The sequence below is a fragment of the Varroa destructor genome, unplaced genomic scaffold (genome assembly GCF_002443255.2).
Source record: "Varroa destructor unplaced genomic scaffold, Vdes_3.0 BEIS01000003.1, whole genome shotgun sequence".
NCBI lineage: Eukaryota > Metazoa > Arthropoda > Arachnida > Mesostigmata > Varroidae > Varroa > Varroa destructor.
Window position 1 is genome coordinate 41,078,335 of NW_019211456.1, and position 18,784 is coordinate 41,097,118.

Consider the following 18,784-nt stretch of genomic DNA (forward strand, 5'->3'; position numbering starts at 1 on the left):
AAATCACTCTGAATACGATTGTTGTAGTTGGTCGCTATGCAATGGCTGCAGGCCACATGGAGGCAGTAGTTCAGCGCCTGCACAACATAAGTGGCCTGCGTGACTGTCCATGCTACCCAATTAAAGAGTCTCGGTTTAAATCATTCATAGTCAACTCGAGTCAGCGGTAAAATCGCGTCGATCATAAAAGCCGCCGCCGACGACGACACATGCTTAGATACGATTGACTAATGGCAAAAAATGATTGTGGCTACAGCCTGCCGGGGTTGAAACATCGAACATATCAATGGCACATGCATTGAGCTTGCGAAACCGTTTTCTTAGAAGAAAAATCATAGGCGTTATGAACAGAAAATAATCCTCGTAAGCGCACCGGCAGAGGGCTATAAATACAGTCGAATGAGATTAGCGCAGAAAAGTGTCACATCGGAAGAACGAGCGACCATGTGGTAAAGGGGGCAAATGTCTGTCTAATTATAGGGTCGTATTAATTGACGAACAGAACTGTTAGTCAATCAAGCATCATCTACTTGTAGAACGAAAAACCTATTTGATCTTCAAATCAATCCAGCACTATAGATGGGAGAGAAACGAAAAGAAGGCCCCGTTTTTCTCGTGCGCGTAAATATGAAAGCGTAATACACTTGAGCGACAAAAAGAAGGACGAAAGACCTTGAGCAAATATCGATTTGAGCTGAAGTGCCTCTTACCTACGGAACATGGACCTAAAAAGAGTATCTGCTTGGTGTTGTTGAATGGGATCAATGTTGAAGGCCTTTCAACTTTGTACATAATAGTTTGAGGCCTTCAGTTAGTGAAGACTTTGTGAAAGACTGAACTCGACGGTCGACTCTACGCTGTTAGCGGATCCCGGCATCTTGCGGAGACGACGCACATTCGCTCCTTTGAGAGTGATATTGAGGGTCTTCGATGAGTCATGATATTCCATCTTTCTCCAATAAAACGCGGATGTGCTTTCAGCTATCTTTTTTTTTTGCTTTCAGTTCTATCGATATCTATCTGAATTAGCTTTTGGCCAAAATTTAAATAGCATGAATTGCGATAACGAGCATAAGTCGTATCGGTTGGATGTCGATTTAGGTTGATTCGTTTATGATACGCCAGGTATCCGTGTATCCATTTACCTAAAGATGGCGAGTAGAGCATAGCCCTACGAAGATGTATAGCGTTTTAAGGTAGGTAAGAAACATATTACGACTTTAAATGCTGCACTAGTTAAAAATAGTTCCGGTTGCATGGGGCGGGGGAGTCTCTTTCTTTGGTTATGTTCACTGAATAGCACTTAATAAACTTGAGTAGAAGATTTAGCCATATCAACTTTCGTTTTACCTCATCATTGTTACGTGCCTTTTCTTTTCCGTCTCCCTTTTCTCCTAGCTCACCCATGCTTGCTAGCTGCATGCTCGTTATATGCTGCAGAATTTTTAGGATATCTCGAAAAGCCATGAGCATTTAGCTAGACAGTTATGTCTCGTTTGTAGCCTCCGTCGCCTGTTTGCCTCAATTTTCGCACATATTTTTTCAGAAGTAAAAGTCGTATCATCTTTCCATCAAAAATCGTCATATCTCAAGGCGTCTTGGCACACTGTTAACAATGCCAAGATACCTTCTGTAGGTAATAACGGATCAACTAACTCTAATTACGTATTATTAATAGTAATAATCACTGCGACATATGCATGCAGTATAACAACAAAAAGATTGAGGTCGGTGATACTTAGATTGCCTATGCTATACTGAAAGTAGGTCCTTGATCCAGCGGAGGACGTCGGTCATGCGCTGAGCAGCGTTAAAGCGTGCCATCATACTCGGAGCTTGGCAATTTAGTCTAACGAGGTAATTTGCCTGCAGAATTTCTTTAAGCCCCAGTGGAAGGAAGCTAGCAGCCAGGAACGCAACCTGTACGTCGGAAGTGCCCCCCAGGGAAATATCCCTTTAAATGTATACGAGTGTGTTCGACTGATCTCCAAATAGAAACCTGTTTCTACCTAGTAGATAGCTACATAACCTTGCAACGATATGTAGACATGAATGATACCTAGTAGAAGCTGATGGTTACTCACAACGGCCTATAGAGAGAAGCGGCCTCGAATTTGCTGCCAACTTTACATACAACATTGTTTTAAAAGATACTTGATTGCTTGGAAACGTTGAGTTCGTATTGTTGCATACGGTATCCATTGTAACTCGGAAAATCTTGTTCGATAGCATGTTATTTTATGGAAGTAGGAAGCAGCTTCCCATGCTGGTACGCAGGTATACATGAAATTTGAAAAGCCCATTAATCTTACTGTACCCTAGAGACAATTGAATCCTAAATTTTACGGCAAAAAATTTCATGTGGGTCGACTCTCAGATGACCCAACTTAATCGTTGCGTAGCAACCATAGTCATTCAAACAGGAACTCTGTTCCCAGCAACTTGTGTTTATAGGTACGCATCGGCAAAATTGCGGTAACTTTGTTCATAATAAAACGTTATTCGCCTTTTAGAATTTATTTGGATTTCCATCATTCCAAGAACGAGGCTGAAGCTGAATTATAAGCGGCTAGAAGTAACGGACAGTATATTCTTAATCCTCAGCGATAAAAAGTAGCGTAAATAGCCCCACTTCAACGAAAGCTGGATCCGTGGTTTATAACACCTTACTGATCAAGGAGATTACGCGTCATTTTATGGTCTTCTAAATGTATTGTTCATTTGTTCTTACCCTCATAAAAATGACTTATAACTGACAATTGGTATAGTACAGGGTGATGTAAGAGACACCGTTGAACGCTCGTTACCGCCTGACTTTTAGGTCCCTTATTGTGTTATTTGCCATAGACTAAACAGCAGACTCATCCAAATACGTTCGAATAAATACGGTTAAGTTGAGAAGATTTTTGAACGAATACGATCATAGATAGTGTTCATGTTTTTTAGGGAAACACTGGTTGTATTAGGTGCAGACCGTTTGCGGCTGGCGACCATGTTCTATCCAGCCTAGCCGTATTAGACGTCTCTCCTTTTTCGTTTTGCTTTTGATTTACCTATTTTCCAGTTCATGAAAACAGCCTTTCTACTAGACACGTATATTCATCTAAGTACTGAGAAAAAAAGCGTCATCAATAACAGCTGGCGGCTTCGATTGGTTAGATGAACCTTATAGTCTTCACTTTTCTATGAAAGGCACTATATACGTATGTATGAATGAGTAATACCTAGATGATTAGAAAAGGTCTCAGAGATCAAAATACGTACCTTCCCTATGTCTTAAGTAAACACTGACATTATGGTGTTGCGGGCAAATATAAAAAAAAAACACACACACACAAAAACGATGAAGGCGCAGGAAAGTGCCCATAGCAAGCACTATTATTAAATATGTCTGATAGAGAAATCGGCAGTGTAGGTACTCAGCAGCTCCAAGCAGTGGATCACTAAGGAAAAAGATGTAAATACAGTCGACAAAGATTGAGGGTCGTACATGGATTGAGGGCAATGTGCTTCACCGGGTACAGATTCGATCAGTCATATAATTGAAGCTAAATTAAATATATCGATGGAAGTTAGCTCTATATTTAGAGCCGTGTAAAATAATTTCGAACCATTATCTTAAGGCTGATTGGGGTTAGCTTGTCGTGTGAGATGTTTGACACAATACGATAAGTTAATTAGAAGCTCTATACAGATTTGAGTATATTGATTAAAGGTGTTTAGGGCCTCTCATTGTGAGAAACTGACTGGAACGCGCGATGTCAACGGAGAACACAACCCAGAAAAAATCTTAAGTGCTGCGATAATTAGCATGCAGCAGCCGTAATAGTCTTCATTGGTTTGGACGTGTACCTGTAGAATGCGCTATTCGAAAAATAACTTTTACAGGCCATCTCGGAAAGAGGTGCAAACACTAGTTTGAAGTTATGCCTCAGTACGCATATGTATAGACAGATAAATTTTCGAATGAAGTGCTTCAGCCTCCGTTCGGTGAGCGACAGAGTTTCATATATTCAAAATTAGCTAGAATTACTTAATTAAAATGAATTAAAAACTAGTTAAAGTTGAGGGAATTCTAAAAATTAGCGAAGCGAAGGTGGCGTGTTTGCCGACCCATGGATAGGACTGCAAATAATGAGGCACATGCAAATGAAGGCCGTCACCCTTCAAGAGAACGTTTTGCAAAATTACCGAATTTCGAGAACATTATAAATCGTTTGATCAACAAACAGTGAACGATCAAAGCGATAAACACCGAACTGAGCACCCAATATGATGTAATTCACTTCCGTTAGATTGAGATACAGACATCCAGACTGTCGACGCTCTTCTCGTTGTCGCTTCGTATCACAACGGTCCGAGACATCGATAGGTGTCGTGTCATCAATGATACGTCAGAATAATGTTTATAACGCCAATTTATGCGTAGAGTATTGCCTGCTTATCTGCTTGCTAAATCAAACAGGTACATGTAGTACCCGATCTGGCAGCAGACAGCTAGATGAACGGTTAGCGATGAGCTCTGGAAAACGGAACAAACCTCGCAGAAGACGATCAAAGGCGTCAACAATGACGACGAAAACGTTTGTCGTTGGAACATGACAATTCAGATTCAATCACCTGTACGGCCGGTCGGCTTGCAGACGCCAGCTAGTTAGGCAGATAGTCGGCAAACAGCGTGATAACTCTAGCTCAACGGCTCATAAACTATTCTCTAACAAAGAAATCAGTCGCGCCTGTAGCTGCTGCAGCAGCAGGAGACCATCACCGTCGCGGCTGTAGGCAAAGGTGGTGACAGTGTACCTGAAGCGAGAGCGCGTGCGCAAGCTTGATAGCTTTCACCTTTACTTCGGATGCTACTTCTTATGCTCCTCTCTGCTGTTGTTCCGTGGATAAGGGGAACGGAGCCAAGTATCCTTGCGGTTCTGATAGGCTGACAGGGACGCGGACAGCCGGCAGCGCACGATCCCATCTCGCTTTCATCTTCTTCGTCTTTCACTAGAGTGAGGTTAAGCAGGATAATAGGGACGAACGGACCGAGGAGTATTTACCTCATCTAGCCGCTGACCCTGCATGTAGAAGAAAAAAACGAACTATGCTTACTGGCGTAGGCTTGCTGTTGCCGCTTCATTGACGGCTGGTCGTCCACCAGCAGTGCCACCACTTCTACAATGGTAATGGCAACCATCACCATCATTCCCCCGCCCGCTGTTTCTAATACAGCCATGTAGTGTTGCTGCGGAGGATAGATCAACGTGCAGCTTGGGGGCCAGACGGCCGGATGGCGTGAGTCAACTAGTTACATGGAATGGAAAAATCGTCTAGGAGCAGCATCAACCGGCCCAGGTCCGAATGCTCGATGTTTCAGACGACCGAATGGCTCAGCCGTCTTGTCTTGCCTTTCTGACGTAGCCTATGTGTGTCTGGGGTGGCGACAGCAGCAGCAGTGCAGAGACATGATGGCACCGGCTGACATTATCATGAGCCTACGACGGCGCTGCTGGCGTCGCCGTCTCACATCTACACGTCCGGGCACACATATATCGTCTGCTTTCGGCAGATTCTCCCGTCCTTCTCACTCCCACCCCCCGTCTCTTCCCTACGCCGACGACTTATCTCTCATTGCTTGTCTTGCTGTATTCTGTTGTCTGAGCGCCCAACTTCGGCTGCTGCTGCCAATACGCAATACCTTTCTTCAGTCATCCGCCTCGACAACGATATCTGAAGTGGGAGTGCGAAGAGACGCTAGCTAGCAAATACAAGCAACATACGGCTGGAGACTATTTCGTTGGATTAAGTAGCCAATAAAAGAATAGATACAGAACCGAAGTGAAGGTTCAGCCTTTCTCAGCCCCCTGCCAGCCTTCCTCCTCTATAATGTTAAAGATGTTCTGTGTTATTGCCCCCCAAACAGCAGCAAGTGTAGGGCGGGCATTATATGGGCACGTACACGTGTCTTTGGCAAGCATGGCGCCGATATTTCACTCAGTGATCCTTTCCTTTTTTCGCGATTACTTGTGGCTTACGTCAATGGTAGAGTTGCATTTTTTTTCGTAAGATCATTCGATTCTTTGTCATAATGGGATGGTAGTATAGATAAGGCTGACAGCTGGCCTGAGTAATATTATATGCCAGATAACCCCTGTTAAAAAAAAGTCTTAGAAGACAAGCTCAATGTTATTCATGCTGAATTTGATAAATACAAAATTCGCAGAGTACTCAATGTCCTGATTTGACCGTCGGTTGTACAGCTGCACTGCGGGTTCTCATTGCCTTTATAGTTCAAGGTTTAACGAAAGCAATGTTTATTGGGCGGAGGGGCGGAGGAGGCTATCTCGACTGTCCGGCAGTATCATCTAGCCTGAAGTTGACTTGAATCTTCAACATCTAAACGCCATTTAATTTTGTTATCAAGGAGCGGCCGGTCAACGGTCCAACGACAGCAGACTAAAGGATAGTTTGTGTATATTCAGTTGCTTCCGACAGCTTTAATCTAATCTGGATTGTAAGCCAGTCTCTCCAAGGGCAAGAGGAGCATCTTTTCCACACATGATAATTCCACTTGAAATCTCTCTTTCTCGCCAAACCCTTGTTGCTTACTCAACAACGTCGTGTTATTATATTTCGCTACGAGCTATAATACATGGGATCTATTGAATTGTGAGAGCGCACTTCAGCGTTGTTAAAGTGTCAGTCGCCTTATTTAGCCTTTGTCCTGGTTTCGCCCCCTCCTGATGCACAGGCTCACAGATTTAGCGTATTCACGCTAATGACACTTCAGTATTTTGCCGGTCCATCTGACACCCACCAGATCGTAATCTGCAGCCAACTGTACAAACAAAAGCAATGAACGCACTCTCTATGAAAGCATAACGGAAATTTGTATTAATTAGGCGTTGCAAAACGTTAGAAAATGCGCGTGTTTGCCAGCAAAAAAAAATTCGAAGTTCACCCCCTGTAGTCTTCCTCTCTTTTTCTGATATTCTACGGTTCGTTAAAAACATTATTCTGCCTATAACTAAAAAAACGCAGAGTTTTTTCGTATTGCGGATAAACCGGGATGAACCATACCGCGTCCGTCCTGTCCTTTGTTCTGTCGGTGATCATCTGAGTCCCAAACAGCTGCTATTATTCCCGCTTGGGCTGCATAGATGCACACCCGTCCGTACACAGTTGTAGCCTTTGGATAGAGACATTGCTAGTATCGTTAAGGGACCTGAGTCAACGTCCTCCACTGCTCTATAGTCTAAGGCTCCTCGAAAGATAATGACTGAACCCATATCATTCTGTGCAGGTGCCGTTGTTACTGGTTACTCAATTTACTTGGAGGCCATAACATCTAGACCGCCAATCGGCTGGCCAGTACTACCGTGCCGCACTGTAATGCTTATCAAATTGTTTGGACGCGTGCGGAAGAGCAAGGAGAGAGGGCTTGATTTCGTTTTGGCGCTGTGCTATCATTTCGCTTATTGTCTCATCCGCAATTTTTTTTGCCATAGAATTACGATCATCTGGGAAGCACGCAAGTCGTTACATACGAATATATTTTTGTTCTCAGAACCAGCAGCTGCGGTGGCGGGTAACAACTACAAGCGAGCTGGACCTTAGGAACGAGCGTAAACGCTAAAACGAAGGCTCCAGAACGCCTGTAGGAACATTATGTGTAGCCAGATAGATTAAAGATAGATTTTCTCACAATTCATTAATTTTAATGTGAATATTAAGCCGATATCGATTTAAGTGGCTTTTCAGCCGCAACTGACATGTCCAATACCGTCGTTGTTTTCATAAGTATCATCATACTACAAGAGAAGTGACAGGTATGTCGGTAAGCGCCGCAGCAGCATCTTTGTCGTACCGCTTTGGCTATTGTTGTGGCTGAAGTTTAAATGGCCTGCTTGTTTAATTCATTTCTTCTTCCGCACGTTGCCGCTAGTGATCACGCTAACCCCCTAAACCATCATCATATAGAAATCATGTGCAGAAGGCGATTTTGCTGCTTGCTCTAACCATTCGTAGCGTATAACGAGCCTTCTATCTGTTGGAACCTATCCGTGACGACGTGAGAGTTGCGCTAATGTAAGTCAGCTATCTCTATGCCCATCACCTTCAGCAGCAGCAGTACAATGAGGAACTAACACACAATCATCATTGCCGAAGCAACAGATGTGAGGTCCGGCTCCGACTTATAAAAAGGCTCCTTATTCCTCTACTCTGACTCACCAGCGTGTCTCAACATATCGCTATACCTTATATCACGTGTGAACTGTACTCTCATTCATATTAACCCCCATAACCTCCGTTAGATGACAAAATTTTAACTCTGCCTCTTTTTTTATTAATATTACTAAATATGTGTAGGGTAATGGCTGAGCGTGGGCAATCTAAGTGGAACTCAGATGCGTAAACAGGCTCCAATATAGCACTTTTGTGGCTCGCTGTAGGTACGTGACTGGTTCATATTGACGCGTCTCTCAATAAACAGCTGATATGTGCCTGCAGTTCGGACATAATTCCACATGGCGCATAACATAAGACCACGATATATGCAAGAGCTGTCGGTTGAAAGTTGCACGGATCTAGTTCGTTTTTAGATGCAGTAATCTTTTTTGTTTTTTTTTGTGTTTATTTAGAATAGTTCATTGAACGATACGATTGTAGTACCGTGACCGTAGATCGAAATGCTAGTTCGAATAGAGCTCGACAAGCGCTTAAGTCTGCTGCGCACTAGAATCGATTCCCCATTTCTGCAGAATCCGAATCTGGCTGAAAGAGCTGTCTAGAGCGGTACGATGCTCGCTACTAAGATACGGCCACCGTGTTTAAGCCTTACAATATTGGTGGTCCTTGGGTAAGTATCGTTAAATAGCTAGTTGTAGCCTGGTGTGATTATTTTCACCTGGCCTATTCCGGTTTACATCGTCAGATTCAGCCAGCACAAATCTCGTGCTAAACTATTCCGTTCCCTGCCGGAGACCCACTGTTTGGACGATCAACAGTCAAAGCACCGGTTGGTCCTCATCTGTGGTCTGTTAGCTTCCTTCGTCCGTCTGGAGCTATTACAGCTGTTATTCCACAGGGAGATCACGGTCGCTGTATACTTCGGCCCTGACTGAAGCTCAGTACTCGTTAGCGCCTGGACCGGTTGCGATGCCTAGACTCCGGCTGGACTCTGACGATCGACGGCCACTGGCCCGTCAACCAGCAGACGCTCTAACGGCTATTGGGGTTGTTTTGAGAGTCGCGGAACAGCGTATTCATTTTCTGCGATTTCTGCGACTGCTATGACATTACTGCTGCCGTCGCCGCCGCTGCTGCTGTCGCCGTCACTCGCCGCTACCGTACATCCATATCCGGTTCCCCATTTTCCTTCAATGCTGTTCACCTCAAAAGCCTACTCAGCGTCCAGCCCTGTGTTTGTAACCGCTAGCGCTAAAGGGTTAGCTAGATCGCTAGCCGGCTTTTTAGCCGGCTCCTACTTTTTTCTCTCCTTCTAGGTATGCCTTGACGCTAAGCGAGACACACATTTAGTGGCTTAGTAGCAGCGCACTGTCCAGATTCTTTTAGAAAAAAGAAGTCAGGGCTCATGGACAACAGGACAGAAGCAGAACGTGCCAGTCCGGCGGCCTTACTTAGCTAACTTGACTGCCTCAACTTGTTTCAGCTCTTGTTCAACTTCTATTCTGGCTGCTTAGCAATGCCCTCATCTGCAGCTTTTGGCTTCTTTTTTTCTGTTCCGTTTACTGAGGTTGCAGCTGCGGTCTTTAGTCTCTATCCCAATGGTTGTGCTACTTAATTTGGCAGCGACTGAAACGGTTGCCGTCGTTGCTTATGCCCCATCATGCTTTGCCTCTTCACCGCCTTCTTGCGTCGTCTTTTTCTTTGCCTCGTCCTTCTTTTCCATTAGCGGATCGAAGTACGTAGGAGCAACTTGCTTGATCTCTGAATGGCTACGGGTCGCCACATCGAAATACTGGGTAGATACAAAGACAGAACTTGGGAAACATGGGGTTAAGAATCAGAGGTGGCAATACAAATGGAAAAAAGACTGACCCCCGGGTGCCGGAAGGTGCAGGGGCGCTGGTAGAGTAGTAACAAGATATGTTGTGTTACCCTTAGTTCCATCTATGAGCTTGATAGCAGCCTTTGTGGCTAGCTCACTACTGTGTCGACCTGTCCCCTATCAGACCCTTTGTGCCCAAGTACCATCGTCGAGAAGGCTTGAGATGCCCCGACCGATCCTCGATGGGGGATGATGCCAACCGCTTTATTCCGTGTCTCCCCCCCCCCCCCCCAATTTCCGTCCGGACGATCATTTCCCATGCCCATTCGCGTTGCTGTTGTCAACATCGCGAAGGCGGCGCCCTCTGCTCCACTTACAGTTAAAGGAGAAGTACGGGCGACGGAAATTGGAAGGACAAAATAGAACGATGTTTAGAGTAGAAGTGCATTTTGAGGTTGTGGATTTGGAGTTGCCGCTGCAGTTGGTGGCTATGGATCAAAGGGAGTCTTCACACTACATCATTGCACCAACAGATAGAACTTGGGTTATAAGAAGCTCTTCGACGTCTACGGGCAACTAGATAGGTCCACTGTCTTCACTATTATCTAGGCACTTGTTATTTCGCTCCCTGTTCTCGAGTTTTATAATTTGGTTTCGTTGCACGGGTCGCTTCTGTAACGTCCGCGGGACCAACTCACACTTCATATCTTTGTATAGAGACAAAAAGACAGGGACAAGGCGAGACGTCGTGAGAGAATGATAGGCTAAGGAATAAACCCAGAATGAAGACTGGGCTACTACCACACTCACAAAAAGAATGGACTGAGGTTATCGTCCTGTAAAAAATCTGAAGGAAGTTGTCATCCTAGCAATAGGAGACGGACTGGCAATCAAGAATTATTAGCATCGCTTGTTGAATGCAACCCTTCTGCGTACAAGCGACGGCCTATCGGCCATCGGCTACCTTCCGTCCGGATCGAGCGCTCTGTACTCTCCATCCGGATCGAATCCGGAAACCTGAGGTCGCGTCAGGTTTCCTTTTTTGCCTTGGTGTCTTGCTCTACACTACGGTGCGCTAGCAACATTAATGAATTCCTTCTGCCAATAATAACCGTCCAGGACCCCGAAAAGTCAGTTGCAGACGCAGGGAAGACCGCCAGAGGCCAGCCTTCGCAAGAATGCTGCTTGCATAAAGAATGCTAACCCAGACAATAGATGTGACTGGTGTCAACGTACGCTAAATCAAAATGATACCACGAAGAACACTTTACAAACGCACAAGTGACATTACGTAGCTCGACGTCACGGTTAGATCCGCCATATGACAGGGTGAACAGAGAAAGAAGCCATCGACGACGGAAGCAATGGGTTGTTGATGGCATTGTACTGTGACTGACGATCTAATCAGCTGGCTAAAGAAGATTGTAGCGTATCCCGACAGCCGAAAGATCACGACACCTTTGACATACCTTTTGCTAACGTGGAACCATGTTTGAAGAACGGTATGAAGCGCAAGCCTAGATAAACAGAAATACTTGCTATAATCAATGGCCTTGACATATACCCATTTTATCGTACCATACTGTATTACCTGATGCTTATCCTAACACCAACGGAATAACGTTAGGGAAATCTTTTGATTAATTTATGGTTCCCATCCTTTCCGGTGGCCTGTCGTTGTTACGTCCTGTTCTTCCAGCTAGATAGCCTATAGCAGCAGAAAAAAAGCCTGCAGTACTGAATAACTTACTTTTGAAATAGGCAGGGGAAGATATACGTCTTCTGAGAGGACATTCTGATATGTACAGTCAGACGAAGTGGACTACGTGTGGAGAAATTGCATTCATTAAAATGGAAACCGACAGCTGTTACAGATGGTTAAAAAATGGGATCTTCTATTTGTAGGGTAACGTTCCGACCTTTTCAATCAGAAAATTTTTTTGCGCTGAAACAGTTAATTTCATATTAGCATAGAAAAACAGTGAAATATCTGTACCTTCGCTAAGGACCGGTTCCACACTTCCCTTTAGTTGCTTTTTCTTTACCTATTCCGTTGCTTCCACGGACTAAACGCTATTTTTTGCGGTCTTGTTTTTATCGTTCACACGTGAGCGTTCGAAGGAAAGCGCAAGCTTGTGAAAAGACATCAGGACGATATGGTGTAGAATTCTCGGTTAATCTACCTTCATGACACCTTTTTTTTTTATCACCTTGACCTAATCAGTCAGAACCATCTCTAGCACACAGTGCCTTAAAGTAGGCAGTAGGTCGCATTGTGAACGTGTGAAAGTGACAACAATTGCGAAGTGTGCCCATGTGAAGTTTTCATGTACTGACCATCGCTATACGCGCGCGACGTATGGAGAAAGATATCCAAGTAAAGCATTATGCACCCTTTGCTCCGCGTCAACGCATGGCCCGCCATTGCGTGAATAGTCTCGTAACGAAACCATTTTTCTTGCACTGACGTTGGCGAGAACATTGAACCCGGCTCAAATGAGCTCAACGAAATACCTTCATGGGCTAAAGAGGCTATCCTACGAAATGCGAATTTTGCATCGTCATCATGCTCGTGCTAGCCATCGCCATCTGTGTCGTAAGTCAGCTGTCCGGATAGGGCTTGCTGGCTCACTGCTCGATCCGTTCGTTCGATCTTCTCTCTCTTTTACAGGTTTTTACTGCTGCTGAATGGCCGCTTGCCCGCAGAATCAGGAAGCGAAGCGCCCCCAGCCGCAACAGCACTAAAATCATCATCGTCATCATGAATAACAGCAGCGGCGACAGTGGCTAGCAAGCTTTGGTTGCTGCGGAGACGATTTTGAATCTGAGACGAACCGAACTGACGGGCCGATAGGCGGACGGATCTTTGCTGATGGTTGTGCTCCTCTGTGGACGCGATTCTTGCTAGGGTAGCCGCATTGCTGTGTGTAGCATGTACGAGCTTTTAGGGTTGGATCTCACTTAATCGAATCTCGCTTGGACTGGTCGGCTGCCAACTGTGTTTTGAAGAAGGGTGGGGGAGGAACGAAGACAAGAATAGGGGCCGTAGAGAACGAGGTTATTCCATCAACGATCATCATCATCATCTTCGGCATCATTTTCTACAGCAGCAGCACCATCAAGACCATCGTCATCAAAGAAGAAATCCGATGGCGATGGCGATGGTGATGCCAAAAATCTACCAACTAACCAACCGCCTTGCAAAATGGCCGCTTTTGCTGCTGCTGCTGCCTATTGATGGTTGGCGGCGGCGGCGGCGACAACTACACGAACAACGCAAAAGGAACCCGTGAAGGTCAAAGGTTTTTTGCGTACTACACTTATTCGGCCAGGAAACAGCCAACCGACCATATACGAGCTGCGGCTATGGACGAGCGAACGCCAACGATGACGAAGAAGGACTACGAGGACGTCCGATGAGAGTTCGGCCGGTAGTAAGTAGTTCGGACAGTAGAGCGTCTATCTGTCGTACACCTATCTGCGTTCGGCTGCGTCATTGAGTTGAGTTAATGCGCGAACAAAGAGCGAAGAAGTACGAGGTGATGATGGAAGCGCTAACACTCAAATAATGATACCAATACCTACTTGCTCAGTTACTTTTTCTTTTCGTAGCTTCACTTGCCACCTGCCCTGCCGCACCTAAATTTCTCCATTGTTATTGACTGCAGATAGACAGCATCTGACCGATCTCCGATCATCGTATAGCCGAAGCGAAGAGTGTGGGGCAGTGCAGTCAGGTTATTATTGCCTGCCTAACCCAGACAATACGTCGTGCTCCAGATTAATCAGCGAAACGGAAGCGACCACCACAGAACAGTAAACGAAGCAGCATGTCGTCGACATTTGTCGTCACTAAAAAGGCCGTACGAACGATTGTAATTAACGATAAAATTTCCCGAGGGACGGATAAGCAACTAATCCAATCACATTATTATATTTAATAGTAGGCGGCCTACCTTGAAATTATGCAGGTACAGCCAGGAGAAGTCATTCAAATATAATCCATTGGACAGCTATTTCTATCGTATGCAATCGTAAACAAACAGGTCTATGTATACACGCACCCAACAAGGTATTACTATGTTTTGTTAAGGCAGTCAGTAAAGGCTCTAACCGTTCGTAATGTTGAATATTTTTTTGAAACTCTTTAAAAAAGCCACCCAGGTGCTTTTTGTGCTCGTATGCAAAAAACACAGTATTGGATACGATAAGCGAATGGACTTATATATGTCTATTTGCTATAGCGGCTCCAGAGGATTGGCGTCTATTGCATCGTCTCAATATGTGACAGTAGATGGGTCTGTCTTCCAGAAATAACAAGTAATCGTAATAGCAATATTAAAATAACATTGCAAACAGGTTCTAGCTAATTACTTCGAAACTTGTACAATCCATGTAATATATATATATATATATATATATATGTATTCCTGAAAAACCTCTTTGTTCTGTTTTTAACTGATGGAGTTGAGAAGTTAACAATAGGTGCTCCAGTATAGCCAGTTCAGCTTGCCTTGTCAAGATCTCTATAGAGCCTCGTTCAGGCGATATGAACGTAATGTGTTAACCCCTTCACTGAATGCTAGTTAGCCCTTAGACTAGTTTAAAAATGGCCGACGCTTCTGTTCGCTATCGTTGGGACGTGAACCATGGAGGCCTTTGCAGGGTTTTTTAGGGAACTGGAAGGATCTTTCACTAATGGATGAAAGGTCGCTTTAGAAATTTTTCCGGGAAAACCACATATGTTAAGCTTCTGGACAAGCGCACCCGGTCCCAGAAACACTTTGTTTCACGTTAAAACATCATTCCGCAATGTTCCAACTAAATTAGAAGTAGTTTGTAGTTTAAGGCGTCCCGCATAGGTAATATGCGTCCGTTTGGTATTATTGCTTAGACATTTTATTGTGTATTGATCACACGACTCTATAATGACTAGTTATAATTCCAGCTATTTCTAGTTATTTCGACGATTTAACCACAGATCTGGGCGGAGCGAAAGCACGTATGCTCGTATTTCTTGGCGTAACTTACAGGTTTTTTTTTTACATGTTGTACTATTCGATGGAACTCGTTTGAACTTACATTCCACAAGCAAACTGCTAGAAAAGCTAGTCAGTCACTGACAAGCTATAACTAGAATAGGCCGTGGCTTTTTCCGCCCGTTCGATTCAGCTTCGACTCATACTCAAGGCCCCCCCCCCCCCCGTTTTTTCTACTCGCTTTTTTTACATTACTATATGTCTATGGAAAACAAAGGAAGGAACACAGTGTATGTTCGTTTTTAGTCATTGAGGCTCAGATAAGATTTCGTGGACCCCCTAAACTGTTCATATATAATTCGTTTATGCGTAAGCATCCGTAGATTTATTACCCCCTTTGAGTTTCTCTGCCAGCATACGATCACAGGCACACAGAATAGGAGCTCTACATATTTCTACGGAGCAGAGCTAATGGGCGGCACGAGACTCTGTAGCGAACTTATATTCCGTACAATAATCGTTAAATTGATTAAAGAAAATTGTCCATAAAAATTTCATAGGGCCATCGATTTCTGCTTTGTAGAGTTTCGAGTGCACGCAGCTTCTCGATGTACACCGTCTGTCTCTGTATTCTTTTGTAGGACACCGCTCTACTCCCTACTAATTATAGGCAAATACTAGTATAACGGCAATAGCAGCCTTGACAGCAGTGTTACGAGAAAACATGCACCAATCAAGCTTGCAGAAGCCTTTATATGAGCTTCTGTCTAAATGGGTGAGTGCAATAAGTGTCTACGTGTGTGTCTGAGAGCGAGCATAAATCTACGCGTCGGTGGAAAGCTTAACTGTACAAAGACCTGCTTGCCTGTCGGCTTGCCAACCGACTACGGCTACCCCGCTGCTGGTGGCTATCTACAACCGCAACAATGTAGTTTCCGTCTATTGTTGACCGACTTCGCTTTCTTGGACTCGGTAGCAGCTGAAACCAATTGCCAGCGCGGCCGCCATCTTCGCTACCTTACGGCCACTGGCGGCACTGGCTTTCCCGAAAATTCCAACCAAAGCATCGTAATCATCCCTGCCATCGTCATCGCCAATTATCAAAGCTTTAGTCATCACTAGGAGCTACATCAACGACAACCGCAGCAGCAGCAGCGTCATCGTTATCGCTATTATCACCAGGAGTTTCAATGTTTTCTCCCGCTGTCTTTCTTTAAGTTTCTCTTTCTCTCTCTCTCTCTCTCTCTCTCTATATATATATATATATATATATACACATATATTTCTCATTCACTCTTGCCATTAGTCTTTGCCTCGCTTTTCACACAGATTTTACCGAGTCATGGTCGTTCATTTGGCGTTCGGCGATGGTGGTATTCACGCCGGGATGACGGTTCCGCTGTATGTTTGCTGTTGGTGTGCGTGCGGGCAGCTAGCCTTCAGCCCGTGGAAATTTCCATGGTCGGTTGTAGGAGCCTCCTGGCTCAAAGGTGTGCAGAGTGCTTGCTCGCTGTGTATACTTCTCTCTCTGTGTGGCTGTGAGTGTGTAAGGCCGGTGTGCACGTGTATGTATGTGTGTGCCGCCTGCTGCTTGCCTACTGCCCAGGGTGCTGCCTAACGCTGCAACTAACCCGCTTTGACTGCCGGGACAGTTTGGCTGCTCTGCGAGCAGGCAGGCTCACACTGAACGCCATCCTGATCGTCGTCATTGTCTTCGTCGTCCTTTACTCTCTAAGAGAACAGCTAGCGTCATTGTGGCTGCTGGCCGGCTGGTTCTCTCCCTGTCGGTATGTATGTGTGTGTTTAGCTGTGTATGCATAAGGATATGCATGTCTATATACGACCTGGTGCTGCTTACTGCCTATGGCGGCTGCTGCTGATTCTGCTGACTAAGAACGTTGTGCATGTGGCTGTATATATGTATCCGTGTGTATGTGTGTGCGTGTATATGTGTCTGTGTACAATCCCCGCACTTTCGCTCGCGTCAGAGCGTTGTTACCAAGAGTGTTGTAACGCCGCCATCCCAGGTGCGCCCTCACCCCTCGGTCGCCTGCTTTATCCCTTTTCCCCACACCTTAACGGCCAGCCGCGGCCCATTTTGTTCCTCAAAACCCATGGGGGAAGCGGCTGTTCTCGTCGGCTACGTCCGTGCACTACTGAATGCTCCCTCTACCTGCCCGTGTTCGCCAGTGTCCCACTGGCCCGTTGCCCCACTACCCGCTTCGCGTCAGTTGCCAACGAGCGCCTTCAGAGGTAGGTCCCATATGGCCTCTAGGGCGACCCAATCGTGTGGTGAACGAACGGGGTGCTGGTTGCTTCGACGGGAGAAAGAGCCTGACCGAGTATCTTGAACAGAGGAAGTTCGAATCAAGAATAGGGCTGGGTTGAGCTGAAGGATCGGGGAGGCATAGGAAACGAAACCAGGATAAGTAATGGGGGTTACGGGCCAGCTGACCTGGGGCTTGAAGGTGGGAGAAGAGGCTGAACCGGTTGTGGGTGTGCGTTGGGAGAACCGCCTGCGCTACCACTACTGCTAGTGCCACCATCGCCACTGGCGCCGCCTGCTCTGCCCAGTGTAGTGTAAGAGAGAAAATGGGATATTAGAACGGTGTTCAGTGTAGAGGGGTTAGACGTAGTGACGGAGGTTAGGGGACGAGACGAGTGCTGAGGAACGCCGAAGATAGGGACGACTCGGACCAAGTTTAGGGCCTTGAATTTTTAGCCTGTCCCCCAACCAACGAGCCAACCAGCGAACTAGCTCGCTTGCTCGCCGCCTTCCCGATTTGCCTTCCTGCGGTTGGCTACCCGGTCGGTCGATCGGTCCTAGTTTGACACACGAATTGAGAGAGCGAGTGGCAGCAGACGACAATGATGCAACGGCTGTTCGACGAAGGAGAGAGGGACAGACCGACAACTACGGAAGTGGCGGTGACAACGTATAACGAAATGTTGACTTCGACGACAACAAAAGCATAGTGCTCGTTGCCATCATCATAATATAAAAGAGGCAGCAAATGGGCTCCTGATTTTAGATGTCACCAAAGGCGATAATGGCTTGTGTAGCATTACTGCTCCTGCTGCTGTCGCTGCCGCTTTAGTTTCGAAGGAGTCACAACGGGTCCAGGAAAGAGACAAGAAACAAGGTTGTGCAAGAAACAATGTAGGAGATGTAGCAGCAGCTGAATTGTGGCTGTCGCTCGCACTGCTTGAACGGGTTGCTGGGTGCTGAGGCTAACGGGCTTGGACAAAAAGAATTGGATGATCCGTCGGGTGGGTGGGTGGGTGATTGTAGGTGAAAAGGGAAGGCAAGGTGGTGAGGTGGGCACTTCGGGAGGTAGAGTCAGTTAAAGCGAGCTCAGCACAGTGCCGGCGATGGGAATGCCTGCGGGGACGCCTCTCTGATAAGGCACTACGCTTTGTCGCTTGGACTTTGATACGGAGCACTGTTTGCAGCGTTCACTAACTAGGCCCTTCCAATGACCAAAGACAGTCAGCCGACGACCTGGCAGAGCGGTCGAGTTTAACCGAGTCAAAATAAGGTACCGCATGCTGACAAAGCTCGCGGGCTACTTCTCTATTCTGGTTCTTTTACTGCCAAAGACAGACGGCAAGAAAAACGTATATCGGGAACATTGTCACGACGACGGTAGCAGGAGCAGTCGAAAAAGGACATTGAAAGCATTCCTGCACAAATCGAAGCGCACCGCATCAGTGTCAAGCAGGGAGCCCATGAGGCGGACCGACCAGAGCAGCAGCAGGACTGAAAAAAAGATAACGAACTGGACCTAGTTCCTTCCCTGCC

The 18,784-nt window shown here is 45.8% G+C and overlaps 1 long non-coding RNA gene across 15 annotated transcripts in view; it reads left to right on the forward strand.

Annotated features, from left to right (window-relative positions):
- LOC111248115 (uncharacterized) overlaps nucleotides 1-18,784 on the forward strand; it is a 159,004-nt gene that overhangs the window by 37,530 nt on the left and 102,690 nt on the right. The window contains exons 2-3 of one of the 15 annotated variants that reach the window (XR_015324250.1): nucleotides 12,675-13,437; nucleotides 13,672-14,121. The exons of 11 other annotated variants lie outside the window; for them this stretch is intronic. This is a non-coding gene — a long non-coding RNA (uncharacterized LOC111248115). Of the gene's footprint in view, nucleotides 1-1,101; nucleotides 1,197-1,767; nucleotides 2,520-12,674; nucleotides 13,438-13,671; nucleotides 14,122-18,784 lie in introns of those variants that run through there. 3 more of the 15 variants (XR_015324252.1, XR_015324247.1, XR_015324251.1) reach the window with 3 other exon arrangements.